Source organism: Nanorana parkeri, unplaced genomic scaffold (assembly GCF_000935625.1).
Source record: "Nanorana parkeri isolate BGI_ZX_2015 unplaced genomic scaffold, ASM93562v1 scaffold2306, whole genome shotgun sequence".
Taxonomy (NCBI): Eukaryota; Metazoa; Chordata; class Amphibia; order Anura; family Dicroglossidae; genus Nanorana; species Nanorana parkeri.
This window is the reverse complement of record NW_017308574.1, coordinates 146,495-161,842: the sequence shown is the minus strand read 5'-3', so window position 1 is coordinate 161,842 and position 15,348 is coordinate 146,495. Positions and strand designations below refer to the sequence as shown.

Sequence of the window (15,348 nt, the reverse complement as noted above, 5' to 3'; positions counted from 1 at the left end):
ATTTTTGAAATATTTTATTTATTTTTTATAAACTTTTAATTTTTTACTATTTTTATTTATTAATTAATTTTTTATTAAATATTTGTATTTTTACTTTACTTTTAGGGGCTTCGGGGAAATATCAGGGGTATAAACGGATGCTTGATATTTCCCTTTTAAAATAGAAAAAGAGATTGAGGACACAAAGTCCTCAATCTCTTTTTCTGTATCCCCTGTTTTCAATGAACAGGAATCCTCTATGAGTATTAGTGTTCATTCATAACATGAGAACAGAGTATATTTACTATAACCACAATCATGAATGGACAGGAGGTGATGTAGATCACTCCCATTCATTCAAAAATTAGGATATAGTGATATAATGTCCTCAATGATCTATAAACACTCAGCGATCACTGATCGCTGAGTGTTTGTACCTGGCTCTCCTCTCTGACACGCTGTCACATGAGGCTGAGCGAGTGGTGTAGGGAGGAGAGTTCAGGCTCCTGTGACAGCGCGGTCTGTCTCCGCCCACACACTGTCCTGCCGGACTGTGATAGGAGGCTTAGCGGTGTGGGAGGAGACGCTGGCCGTTTAAAGCGCTCTCCTCCTGCAGCGCTCGGCCGGCTATCACAGTTTCTCTCCTCCCCGCTGGGACACAGAGCAGCGCCCAGCGGGGAGGAAAGAAAAAAGCGATGCGCGTTATGCCAAAAGTGCCATTTTCGGCCGATATGTTTCGGCGGCCAATATATTGGTGCATCCCTACCTAAAACATAACTCATTCACACCAGAGTGGTCCGCTGTGGTGCTTTTGCAGCACGCACATTAACTTGCATTGCGTTAAGGCAGCCCATTCATATGCATGGCCTGCCAATGCACCCCAGTGGACCGAAAAGTGGTCCTGCAGCAAGTTTGGTCAACGCAGTGCTTCACACAGTATTGTATTATCATGTGTTGTTGCACACTATGTGCAGGTGTGTTGGGGTGCTATTCACAATGAATGGCACTCGAGTGCTACTGCATCGCAGTTGTGTGAATAGGCCCTTACAGTAGGTGCAAAAAAGTGTGATGGGCTTTTAAGGTAGCAATGTGAATACAGACGGGCTGGAGAGCAGAGAATGTTTGGAGGTTTACAGCAGACACGATACTTTGCAACCTTGGATACGCTAGCTATCCTGCCTGGAATTCTCTGCTGACATCCCTTTAGGCTTAGTAAGCCAGGATACATCTTTAGTGACCCTTGGGGCTGTTCTGGTTTTTATATTTGGCCCTTGGTCTGTAACGGTGGGGGTGGACTTGGTGTGGCTTGTTTGCATAGCTCACATGGTCTATACATCAAAAAACAAGACTACTTTCTATTCTTCCTGAGGAAGCATTGTGCGAAACGCGTCAAAGACTGGGCTACCCCAAGCTGAGGAACCACATCCTTTTTGAGTGTTGATGCTCTAAAAATTTGTGTTTGTGATCTAGTGTCTAGATCTAGTTTGTCATATAGGTTCTTTTGGGGGCCCGGGAGGTTGTAGTTGGTCTGTGTTACAAATACAATTGTATAATATCTACTCTGAGCTTTGTACAAAGATATGGTGTTGGTGCACATTTTTCTATGGTTAATTTTTTTAAGTGATTGTAACTTGGGTTTATTATGATGATTTTATTCTAAAATTTGGACTACAATTGTGTTCATTGGTACCTTAAAAGCCCATCACACTTGTTTGCACCTACCAGTATTATATAGGGGTCTGGTACCTGAGGACCAAGGAGCCAATGATGCATTAAAGTAAAAGGCCCTTACAGTAAACATCATGAGAAGACATTGGAGGCTGCCAATGTGAAATATCTTCTGAAAATGCTATTTGCCTGGCTGGTATATTAAAATACTGGTTTTTAACACTTTTTGAAGCTGGTCAGCCACAGGACGAATTATGGCTGATTCCTGCTGAATAGGCTGAAATCTGATATGTGGGTGGCTTTGCCAAGACCACCCAGTTGAGAAAAAAACCTGATTTTTCAGTTGACTTTTGTCGAAGGAGCCAGGTGAATAATTATCAGCCAAATAATCCCTACATCCACTCAGATATAGGCACTGTTTGGCTATTCTGATAGTGGTGGGCACCAGCTGTCAGAATACAAGCGACCGTCAGGGGAGATGTTGTTTAACATGGATGGAGGAATTTGTTGGAATTCTTTAATTCAGTCTATAGGCTGAACAAATTAATTCTATGCATGCATGGCCAGCTTTAGTTTTTGACCCAGGACAAGATGTGCAGATGAAGTCAGAGAAAAGTCCTTATGTGCATACTTCTTGCAGGTCAGTGACTCAGACTATTGAAGTCATGCGGTCAGCAGTGGCAAAAAAACATTTTCAGAAGAGAGATCAGCAATGACGGCCTACATTTTTCTCCCCAGGTGCTGGTATAATAGCTGCGTCTCCACCTTGGAATGCAGTAGTATACGAACAGACCTCATTTGCTGCTTTGTACCCTTTTATTCACTGTTATACTGGATTTGCTGTGAATATCCATAAAGTCTGAAGTATTGGAATTCTCTGGATAGTGCGATTTTTAACATAAGTCGCTTATTTACTATTTTGTGTTCCTTCATTTTTTTACCAATTCACAAAAAGGCGCAATTTAAAATTTACAAATATTTGTTATTTATTAACTCAATACAGTTTCATCTTTTAGATTTAGTTGGAAAAGTATTTTTATCGGTTTAATATTGATTTGATAAACATTTGCACAATTATCACAGGACCTACAAAATGAGTAGCACATCTTTTAATTCTACCAGGCCCATGCTTTCAGAAAATATATGCTTTGGGGTCTTTTACAAACGCTACCAATGCAGCAATAGAAAATCAAAAATATGGGACAAATTTCAAAAATTGTGTAGCCATCTGAGGTTAAAAGCATTTTAACACTTCTGCTGCCTAGCCCTGTGGAACACTTTAAACCTCAGCTGGCCAAACCATTTTTGCTAATTTTCACCTATTTTTTTTATTTTCAAGTGCAGCTTTTAGCGTTTGTAAAAGACCCCCCATAACATATATTTTCTGAAAGCAAAAAACTGTAAATAAGCATCTTATGTTAAAAATCGTTTGTGCGCTGTGTTGGAGTGTGTTGTGATAAAATGATACAGGTGTACATGTAATAGCAACACAGCGTATCACAATGCACGGCAATGCATCACAACACTTTGCCATGCACTGCCAAAGGTAAATGAATGTTATTTAAAAAAGAAAAACAAAAGAACAAAAATCAAGCACTGTGATGCGTTCTAACACCGTACCGTGGCACATGTATAATATGTGTGTGTGCGTGTGTGTGCTTGTGTGTGTGTGTGTGTGTGTGCGTGTGTGACCCCTCACATTTCCTTTTTGAAATAGAAAAAGAAATTGGGGACACAGAGTCCTCAATCTCTTTTTCTGCAGCCTAAGCACTGAATAAATGGAAAGCACTCAGTACAGAGGCTTCCCATTCATTCACAAACTGGAAATAGTAAAATATTTGCTATCAACAGGTTATGAATGGGGAGAAGCCTCTGTAGTGAGTGCTACTACCCATTGAGAAAGTCATGAATGAACAGGAAGTGATGTAAAGCACTTCCTGTTTATTCATAGCCGGGGACACATAGTACTATGTGTCCCCAATTGTTTACAAACATTGGAGTGATCAGTGATCAGCTGTCATTTTCTCCTGGTGGGAGAACCCTTTTCATATAAGTTATAAGCTTATAGCAGAAGGGTGAAAGCAACTGACGTAAGGCTTACCGACGTGGCCCGCTGCAAGCGGTTGTGTTCAGCCGTAAGCCTTACGTCGGTGGCAAGGAAAGGGTTAAATGCAGGTGGAATGAGTCAGAAGCCTTATGCCAAATTCATAATAATCGTGTAAGGTTTTCATTGTTAGAACTGACACGTGCAAAAGATTCAAGTAGTTCTTAACACTTTTACTGTAGGGCACTATGGCCGCGACAAATTCATGAAATATCGCTATGTCAGTGATAAGGAAAGTGGAGGTAAATAGGACTTCTTCCATGTTTGAGTAAATTGTTGATTGTGCTGAATGTGTAATTATTGTGTTGCATCTTTGAGGGCCCTGTCACACCATCAAGAGTGCGTTCTGGTGCATTCAGCCACTGGACCGCACTGGAACGCAACCTGGCCGGCTCACTTTTGTTTGGGGCGGGAGGGGGCGTGGCGGTGCATTGAACTCAATGGCACTGCAGCCACGCCTCCGCCCACGGTGTGATCGCTAGGTCTTGTCGATCGCACCGTGGGTGGAGTAGCTGCGCTGCCATTTAGTTCAAAGCACCGCCACGCCCCCATCCCACCCCAAAAGAAAGAGAGCCGCCAGGGTTGTGTTCCAGAGGCCGAATGCACTGGAACGCACTCTTGATGGTGTGACAACAGGGCCCTGAGACAATTCTGTTCCTCTGGAACTTATTTTTTAATAAGTTTTCATTATTTTCCAAATATCTCCAAATAGCTCCCCCACCTCACTAGAGAGATGTTAGGGACAGTTCTATAAAGGCCTCATTCCCACGTGCAGGGTCAAAGCTGCCTTTCTTTGTACACAAATATAAATGCAGATAATGATTTTTCAATGGTATCACTCAGACTGGACGTTTACCAGTGTTTAGGTGTGTACAGAAAATAGAGTTCTGTTTTCAGAATCTGATTAGAAACTCTAAACGCAGATATACTGATTTAGAGCAGGAACTTCTAAACACAGGAAAATATGAGTTGGGAAGCACAAACTTAGTTTACACTTCCCAGATAATTGCTGCTGCGTTTATGTAATCTCAACACAGGAGTGCAGCATGAACGAAGCCTTACACTGGACACATACTAATAGAATTTTTTCATTCAGCCTGAAGACTGAACAAAAACAATCGAACGGCTTCCTTATTACACAAAAAAAGCTTGGATGGATGAATCTCCTGCCATGACTATTGCATTCTGATATCTGATGCCCACCGCTGTCAGAATGCATGTACATGGACTACAGCTGATTGACTGCAGTCACTGTTTGGCTTTTGTTGAGCGGCAGGGCGACACTCTGAATCGGCTAAAAGAATTTTGGCCGATTCATGTGTATGCCCAGTCATAACGCTCATTTGCACCGGTAACTGGAACTGTACAATGTAAAATGTGGGTGTATTTCCCCACTCGGGAGCCACAGATGCTACGTACAGCTGCTCATAGAAATCAATGGCTGTAGGTATACGCTGGTACTTGTATACACATGCGCATGCGTAAAGATGCACGCCCCTTAATGCAGACTGTTTGCATCAAGAGCTGTATGTCCATACACATGCATGTGTTTACAGCGCGCAGCACATCACCCTACTGTGCGGAGACATGAATGAAGTGTATAAATTGTAAACTTCAAATAAAGTTTAAAAAAAAAGAAAAGAGTGTGATGTTCAAACCAGCGCATCACCCCACCCCCGCCGGACCTCCCTCGATAAAACTGAGCATTTGGGTGTGTGGGCTAGTGTGAACGAACCCTAAGGGGTCTATTCACTAAGTAGCTTCGGCTGATCCTTCGGCTAGCTTCGGCCCCAGGACCCCTTCGGTTCAGTAGAACCGAAAGGCTGCTGTACAGGCTATTCCCTCTAGCCCGTACAGCTCCCAAAGTCGGCCGAGCGTCTCAGTCGAGCCGAAGGCATATGCGTCGGCTAGACTGAGCCGAGGTGAAAGCCGAAGCTGGCCGACAGCCTGCTACTGGCTGCTGGGCTCAGCCAGCCGTCATCTGACAGCTGGCTCCGGCCACTTGCACAGACAGATCAGCGTCCCTGGTTACCAGGTAACCAGGGACACTGATCTCCAGACAGCCCAACTCTACCGGACGCTCCGGGAGTCTCCCGCTATTAGATAGCGGCTCCCGCCGCCGGTTTTTTTTCGGCCGAACATGCTGGGCATGTTCGGCCGACCCGAAGCAAGCCGATGTACGGCTGATTTCAGTCGATATACAGCTGAAATCAGCCGTACAAGCCTGAAGTGAATAGCCGAACAGCGTTCGACTCACTTCACTTCGGGTCGTTTATTCACTCAGCTGCCTACAGCAGCTTAGTGCATAGACCCGTAAATATAATAAACGTACAAGCCCATCGCACTCCTGACCGGAGAAAACCCAAGATGTAGGGTGGGTGCTTAAAGTGACAGCGGATGTCTCCGAAACATAAGTCCCAAATGCAAAAAAAGTCACAAGCACTCCAGCGTGTAGAATAGACAATATTTATCGACTTCCATAGTGTCACATATTGTCTATTCTACACGCTGGAGTGCTTGTGACTTTTTTTGCATTTCGAACCCTAAATCTGTCGCAAGTTCCGTCATTTGTCCCACTACCACTAAAGAGTACTAGGACATAGTTTGTAGGTTTGTCAATGCCTGTGTGAATGAGGCCCCTCTGATCCCCAGCACCAGGCTGACTGACAGGACTGCAGACAAGTCTCAGGCAGGGACCTATGAGAACGAGCTAGATCCACCAAGGTATTTTGCCCACTGGCCTGGGTGTCATTATCAGGGTGAAATTATCTCCAGAAAGGGGAGTGGAGAAGCAGACACGTCACCAGAACAAAAAGAGAATTTGTGTGTGTGAGAGAGTGAAGTGTGTCTCGCCTCCTGCTGGGAATCTCACCTCCCCTGTGTGTGCAGAGGACGGATCAGAGAGCTGAGAGTGACCGGCCATCCTGGGGACAAAGAGTGAGCTCAGCGATCGGTCGGTGGGGTTCAAGGACGGAGCATTCAGCGGCTTCTACCTCCTCTGGAAGAGATCGCAGGCTTTAAGAATGAGTGCCGTGTCCATGCTGCGGACACCACTTCTGGCTGCACGATTTGTCAGTAAGGTGTCCTGAGAAGGGACTAGCAGAGGTGACCCAGGTCAGCCCTACACTTTGGATTAGGCTGAGAGGAGCCCATTGACGTCTCTTCCCCGATCACATGTGTGCCCGGAGATTGTACAATTCTCTCTGCTGGAGGAAGGTGAGTCTGGGAAGTAAAGTTTACTTGTCTCAGAGGAGTTCTGCATGCTGGATCTTCTCTCCATCCACTCCTCTATGGCTCTTCTCCATTCTCAGCCTGGCATGGGGTGACTTCAGTTCTTCTGATCAGTTCAACATGTGTTATTGTATTGATTGTGGGATCAGATACACCAAAATATCTGCAGGATCTTATTTATTTCCCGGTGATCAGAGAAGAGTATTGGAGTGTAAAGTGGGTTTAGGAGAAGTGGAGTTAAGGTGGCCACACATGTATCGATAAGATCATTCGATGCAACGAAAATGATCAAATAAATAAGAATCATAAACCACAAACCTTCCATCTGATCCATTTTAGTGAGACTTGAATCATTCATTTTCAATGCTGGCAAGTCAATCAGTCGCAGTGGAATGTTATCAATCTTTTCTGATCAGTCTGACACATATCTGCGCGTGACAAGGTGGCCACACGTGTATCAACATGATCATTCAATCGATCATTTGATGCAACTAAGGTGATAAAATTAAATAACATTTGTAAATCACAAAACCTTCATCCGATTGATATAGTGGACTTTCAATTGATTTTGATGCTGGCAAGTCATTCAGCCGCGGTGGAATTTTATCAATCACTTCTGATCGATCAAATGATCATTTGTGTGTCTGTGTCAGACAACAGATCGTAATACAGATCGATTAAATGACCGTTTCATTTTTTGTCTCTGATAGGTTGTATTTGTAATCAATACCGTATGTGTTGCATCGTTCAATATTTTTTATCAATGATGAATCGCTTCTTTGGGAACACTCACAGCTAGATTGATCACAAATCAATGCACGTATGGCCATCTTTAGGCCAAGAAAACTCTACTATGAATTTTCACTGGATGGTGGATTTGCTGTACTCCACCAAGGGGCTCCCTGTATATCAAGGGTAGTGCTGTATATCATACAACCACTCTGACGTTTCAGATTTCAGGGAATTATCTACAAGTGTTTAACAGTAACTGTGCAAAGCTGTGTGTATGCTAAAAACAGCTAATCTACTTGGTCAGATCTTCCAGTGATTTCCCCAAGTCACATCACTGTGGAATCTCACTCCTCCTGCTGCAGTAGAAGGAGTCCAACTCCACTTGCTGAAACAGGAACATGCACCAGGCACAGTGACTCCTTCCGAATGGCTGCAGCAGGTGTTGGTGGGACCGGAGAAGTCAGGTGCAGGGTCCCTGAGGGACATAAGCAGTGGGTGATCTGACCTTCCATCTTGTGATCCTTGACTGCTTCTTTACAGTAGATGAGCTTAAAAAAGCACGCAATCAATACCTGTTGATGTGCATTTCCAGACGTGGTATTGAATTTTGAAGGACTTATTCAATTGACTTGCTTGGTAAAGAGGCACAAAAAGTGCAGAATGCAAGACTTTATTCCAACACACCTGGAAGCAACATGGTGGGAACGGGCCCTTCTGAATGCAATACATTTGATGTCCAAACATTTTGCCTGTTCTGGTGATTGTGTAATAACGTATCTGGTGTAAATGAGCCCTTCATTTGGATGGCTGCCACAAAGACTGAGAAACATTTTAATTGTCCCCTTTCTACACTTTTTGAAAACTGGAATGAATGTGGAGAGGCTTCTTGTAGCAAGTAATCAAGTTTCACAATTTCTGCACCAAGATAGGGAACCCAACTGATGGTTTTAGAACCGTTGTAGATAGCAACCAAACTGGGTTCCCAAATTTATTCGAGTAGCAAGCCAGTGTGATGATTCTAATAACTGTGTATAGTAAATAACCAGGTTTCACAAATAATTAGTGAAATAGTGTGATGGTAATGGAACTGTTGTCTATAGCAACCCGTCAGGTCTCATGATTTATGTAATTGAGTGGTGAATAAGTGTTATGGTAATGGAACTGTTGTCTATAGTAGGGCTGGACAAACCCCAAAAGCCAGGCAACCAATGCTTCGTAAAAGTTATAGCTGGTGCCTATTGTTTGAGGTTTTCTCTAATTGTTGTCAATGGAGCTGGTTCTTAAAATAAATCCTCCTGGCTCCTGTGTTACATATTAATATGTCTACCCCTGGACTGTAGCAACCAGTCAGGTCTCATGGTTCCTTCAGTGGAATAGTGAACAAATCTGGTGGTTATATAAACTTCTACCAATAGCAACCAACCAGATTTCACATTCATTCACTGGAATAGTGAACCAGCCTGGTCTGGTGGTTATGAGTAACCGCTCCACTTTTATTTGGCTTTATTTTTAATAAATAAGCCTCATTACGTTAGTATGGAGTCTTCTTAACTCCGTCCCATAGTTTTTATGAGCTAAGTGACTAAACGAAAAAAATGACTTTGAAATGATTTTACCATTACGTACATTTATGTGCGCTGTTTAAAAACAGAGTCTATCCCCTTATTTATGTTGTACTTCTTTTTTGGATTGTAAGAAATGCAAAGGATTAGCCGAAAGGGAAATAAATGGAAGTGCTATGAACGTCACAGCAGCTTTGGAAAGGATATACTAAACATTTGTTTTAACATGAACTCTATTTGAAAAAAAAATAACCTGTTGTATATCACATGGATTTTATGCACGGAAATTAAAGAGATTTATTGGTTACGAGCTGGCTGATATTCTTCTGCCTTGTAAAACCCAAGACAAATGTCCGATGGTGTCAGAAATATCCTGCCCACCGCCTATATGGCTTTATGTTGCTGTGTTATGTAAACAGAGTTGTAAGAGAGGTTATACGAGGCAATGCAAGACAGGCAAAGCAGAGAACACTGAGCTGCTCCAACACTTCTACACGAGGCATCTGACAAGGGTTCGAGCCACATGGTAGTCATGTTTGATCTAATAGGAGGTTGTATAAGAGAAGAGAATTCATGAAACATGTTGACAGGAGAATGACAGAACCTTTACTGTGGTGGTTTCCCATAGATATTATTCTTGATGACAGGTTAAGCCAAAGGAAACATTCGGTTATGTAGACACCAGGCAGGAACTTGAATTTGCCAAATTGAAAAGTCATAATTTGCTTATGATAAGGTCAGCTTCCTCTGTTTCCAGAAAGAAGGAAACTGTTGTAGTCATTCCTCCTTATTCCAAAAACAGTTCTTAAAGTGTCACTTTACCTTCCACACATAAACAACAATCATCCTGCAACATGCCGTACAAATCCACAATATTATGAATTAGGCATATGGATGTACAGATGAGGCATATGTATATACAACAAGAGTGAATAGAGAGCCTTTATTGATGAGGAATGAAGGCAGATGATCTCATAGAGACAAGCGGGACAGGAACACACATGGGTTTTTCCCTCAAGGTATTGTTTAGCATATGAAAAAAATACAAAAGTGATTCCAAAAAACCTACCTTTACTTTGCGAGGACCTGAAGTGGGCAATATATTGGATTTGGGTATAGATTTTGTTAAAGGCTCCCACCTTGGCCTTATATCTGTCACCCTGTCTCTTTGAGAGTAAAAAAAAGAAATACCACTTGGATAAACACAATAGATGCAATGGATGGATGTAAATGTGGTATGTCAAGATGTTGCTGTTGCCAGTTTTTGGGGGATACACATAGAGTAAGACATGTAAGTCTGTTCCCATTAAACAACTTGTCACTTGTAACACCCAGGATGTTGTTTATGGTCTAATGTTCACAGAGTGTCGGATCCAGTACGTAGGAAGTACCGTGAGGAGATTATGTAATTAATTTAAAGACCATTTATACTTTATCAAGACAAAAAGCAAATCTAATGTGACAAATCATTTTGTTTGGTCCACAATTCTAAATTGGATGCCTTATGGGTACAGATTTTAGAGAGAATTGATAGTTCAGTTAGGGGTGGAGATTGGTTCTCTATATTGAGTCAGAGAGAACCTTTTGGGATTTGTACATTAAATACACACACTCAATGTTTTCTATTTTGTGTGGAATATTTCTAATTTCTGTGAAAGAGGACCTGTCTTCACCCTTGTAACTCTCAGTGAGAATCATGAAATAAGAAACATATGGTAAAAAATAGGAGTTAGAGAATGTAGGAGTTATAGAATGTTTTTATTTTAGGGGGAATTTCTGATAAAGCTCAATTTCGTTTAACAAAAGTTCTTGTGATTTGGACAGTTTTGTCACCAGGGGTTGCAACATAAGCTATATATTTATATACTATACCACAGTCTATGTATTCTTAGGATTATTGCTCAGCTATGTAGTTGTAAAATGCTTTCATGATTTGATTGTGGTAGATATCACTTTTATGTGTTGTTTCTTTATGAATTGGAGTGGATATTGCTGCCTCAACATTGATGCATTATGAGATCTAGCATGCAGTATAGAGGTTCCTACCCCCTTGGCGGACCCACCTCATTAAGCTCATCGGGTGAAACGTGTCGGAGGGAAGGATGGAGTCTGCCTAATGGAAGAGAGAATGTTTGTCTGACCTTATCTGGTACCAATAAAGCTTGTTGTAGTTCAGCAAAGATTACAGTGAAGAGTAGTGTATGTGTTTGTATGACTGGAAGGGAGAAGGCAGATCCCAGTGAGCCTGTGCACCTACAGCCAGTTGCTGCATGTGTTTGCCTGAAGCTCTGTCAATTATACATGGGATATGGGATGAAGGATATGTAAAATCAGTGATCATTTTGTGTTTGATGTTCCAGAATGTACATTTACTGCGGTTTATTATCCAAATAATATTGTTTCAGTGGCGGCCATGGTGGCAGTATGCAGTAAATACATGCAAATACAACATGGCACCATTTGGATGCATTTGCGCCAAAGGTGATCATATTGCTGAATTACCTTTACAGTGGCTTGTTCATGTCATGTAGAAATCCAGCTACATACAAGCACATTATATAATCAATTTCAATAGCCAATCCATATCACCATAGGGAAGCTTAAATGGACACACCAGCTTTATTATAAAATTACTATTACAATATTGGAATTGGTATACTAAATTTCATGTTGTTAAAACTAACCTTATATTCTGAACGGATGCCCAATATAATTAGGATTTATCTTCCTAGCCCTTTGGCAACATTACTAAGTTATTAGACTGGTTTTGTCAGAATCCTCCCCACCTGCACTTCCCAAAGTCTTCACAGAGCTTGAGGTCAAATTGCAGGCAGTCTGTTGCATGGAATTTGACATCCTTATCAGTGTCTTTTGGTTTACTGCACTAGGAGTTTTAGCTTTGGTGAGGGATATTAAAAGAGCACTGCATGCACTCCCTACTATCTACAGAACTCAAACAGGTTGGTATCTGCTAAGTGTTAAATGGCTCCTTCGAGGAACTCCCAAGTACTATTTACAGGTAAAATTGATACACAAGATCCCCAGTTTATGTGAAATCAGTATGGAGTTTTGTGCCTAGAATTTCTATCCTCACATGCAGAAATGTGATTTTTTTTTCTATTGTGTAAACACTTGTCCTTAGCAAGCCATGACCAGCAAAAAATAAATGGACTCTCATCATGCAGCAGGAGCTCCCTGTGTTTTGTATATGAAGTGGCATTTCATTTAGTACATATTGTAGTGGTGGGGTGGGGCACCGATGCAAACGTTTTTAGGATGACACTAAATAGCACACACCTCTCTCTCTTTGTAAAGAAAGGATGTAACATGATTGGATTATATATATAAGGTTATATATAAGGATGTAACATGATTTGGTTTAGATCCTTGTACAACCTTTATTATGCATTTACATTAAAGCAGGAGCCTTTTTTTTTTATTTTGTAATATATCAGGGATCAGTCTTGCTTAATAGTGTCAGGATTATACAAAGTATTTCAGTACATTTTGGCTTTGGCTATTTCATGTTCTTTCATTCATAAAACCATGCGGAGAATCCAACAAGGGTGTGTGATTAGACTACAGCAAGACATCCTCTGTTCATTTTCCATGCCAGCTGTTTTGCATTTTAGAAAGCCGAGAGTGATGTCGCAGGTTATTGGGCAGGCTGGTTTACAGCAGAGGCAGGGATCTGTAATACATTCCGGAACTTTTTTACCCCTTCAGTAGTCTCTAGACTAGTAAAAAATCAGTCTGTTTTTCAGCAACCGCGTAAGCAATGAGTAAAATCAGTGAACTGGTAATGTTATGAATGAAATGTTGCGACTGTACTGAAGTCAGAGGCCTGATAGATCACAAAGGATGAAATTCAGGGCTTTTCTAAATGCCAACTTGAGCCTGTGTTCTGTTTCATGAAGAAGGTGAAGGGAATCTTTGCAGCTCTTGTATAAACTTCAGGGTTTTTTTTTATACTATTGTATGTAGTGGCTGCACTGGCCCATTGGCTTCTATAAAACTTGCAGGCTATGTTGGGAAACTCTATTCAGCTTGTTTCATATATAGCTTGACATATGCATGGGTCAGATGGGCTGTAATTACCTGTCTATTCAAACCCTTACAGAAACGTTAGCAAAGAAAACTACAGCAAAAGGGGTGCTGGTACCCAGAGTGACTTTTAGAGTAATTGTTTCATTTGCAAAATGGCTTCTGCTGGATCTGTTTGTGGGAGGACTGCATCCTCTCTGTGCATGATTCTATGCTATGGGCCTGTGTGTGGGCAGTGAAAAGCACAATAATAAATCATGGAACTCTGGTCTATATTTTCTTAGATTGAGGTAGCGTGTGACTTACCGCAGCACGTGGCACTGCATATTACTTGTGTTGGTGCAATGCAGTACCATTCATTCTAAACGGAACCTCAGATGTGTGTTGCAAAGCACTAACATGCATTGTGCTGCGCTGCCTGAAAAGGTGCACATATGTTTTCTCAGATGTTGAGCTGTATTGCCAGCTTATTTGTTTTGGATAGGCTGCCTAACCCAGCGCACAATAATGAAATGCACCCCATCTGCAAAGATTGAACCTAGCCTTAGGGTCAGCTATGGGATGGAATGATCTAGTCAACAAGCAGGCACACAAGATGAATGTCACGAGAGACACTAAAGCCATTTCAGCATGTAGGTTGTGTCCACTGAGTCAGTTTAAATGCAGAAAGCGATAAAGGATGTGCAGGCACGCAGTCAACAATTACAACCAGGCAATTTCACTTTTTACCAGTGTGGGGCAGTTAAAATGATAATGATGATTGGTTGCTATGGTATACTGCTTTTAGCTAGTTTGATCATTCATAATTTGGTCTGCCAATAATCAGGCACTGTAATGGGGGAACGTGTCATGATATTTCAGTTTTTGGTAGATACTGATGGACTCCAGTGTTGGTGTTTTTGCATCTGAGTTTACCAGTACCACCTTCATGGCGACTGCACCCCTCAGGGGTCTTTCTAAATGTCTTTCAGCTGCCTTTACTAGTGTGGGGACCAGGGTATACTGTTTCTGTACTGTACTCATATTTTGGGATGTGAAAAACTTCTAGATCGTGTTGTATGCTGGTTGGCCAAGGCAAGAGGGAAGACTGAACTTGCGATAACAACTACAAATCATTGTGCCCTAAAGCCACCTGAATGTTTTGCCATGTACAGGTGTTTCCCAACGATCTTGTTGCACTTGGCCTACAAATGTGCTATATTGGTCTCTTTCTAAAACACTCTGCCCGGGTTGCCACCAGCTACAATATGTGGCATTCACTGTATGTGTGTCGGATGACTCCTCCCTTCTGGGACTTGGCAGTCACATATCTGCTGATGCTGTGTTATGATTGGCTGCCTCCTTTTGACATCTTTTCCCAAAAATAAAGTGATGAACAAGATTTGCTTGAAGTTTGCCGCCAGAAGAATATCGATCTTCCAGACATCTGCACTGTTAAAGATAATCTCCCTGGGATTGCACAGCTGTCATAAGGAGGAAGACAGTCACGAGGCAGCACTAGTGTTTGTGCAGTGACAGCAGGGCGTTGGAGAAGATGAGCAAAACAGCAGGAAGGAGTCATCTTTTTCTTGCCACCCTATTAATAAATTTAGTATAGGAGAAAAATACTTAATTCACAATACATGTGCGAGGGTGAAAATCTGCAGCTTAGTCCAGCACAGTTTTTTCAGTGTCAAAAATAGGAAAACCAGACATAGGAGAGATATACCTATTTGCTGATAGTGGAGGGCTTAGAAACATTTTAGGAGTGCTTTTGACCATACTAATTGATCTACTTTTAAGATTTACCTTAAGAACATTTAATTTAGCACCTATGGAAGACGGGTAGTTTTTTTTCCTTTCATTTTGTTTTAGATAACTGTTTTGTCTAGGTTTTTCTTTCTTTGGGAGTTTGAAAAGCAACAGCCTGTAAAACCCATTAATGTGGATGTATTTTTGCTCTGCACTCAAGACTCTGCGAGTAAACTGGTGTTTAACCTAATATAAATCTCATAGCTTTTGAGGTTATAAGGCTTTCTCTAGAATCGG

General features: G+C 41.7%; 1 protein-coding gene across 1 annotated transcript in view; it reads left to right on the top strand.

The window, feature by feature from the left end:
- The first annotated feature begins 6,822 nt into the window (after positions 1-6,822).
- Positions 6,823-15,348, top strand: part of LOC108801341 (neurotrophin-4-like) — a 120,874-nt gene continuing 112,348 nt past the window's right edge. The window contains exon 1 of the mRNA XM_018573266.1: positions 6,823-6,967. The gene's annotated coding sequence lies outside the window, so the exon portion shown is untranslated. The remainder of the gene's footprint in view (positions 6,968-15,348) is intronic.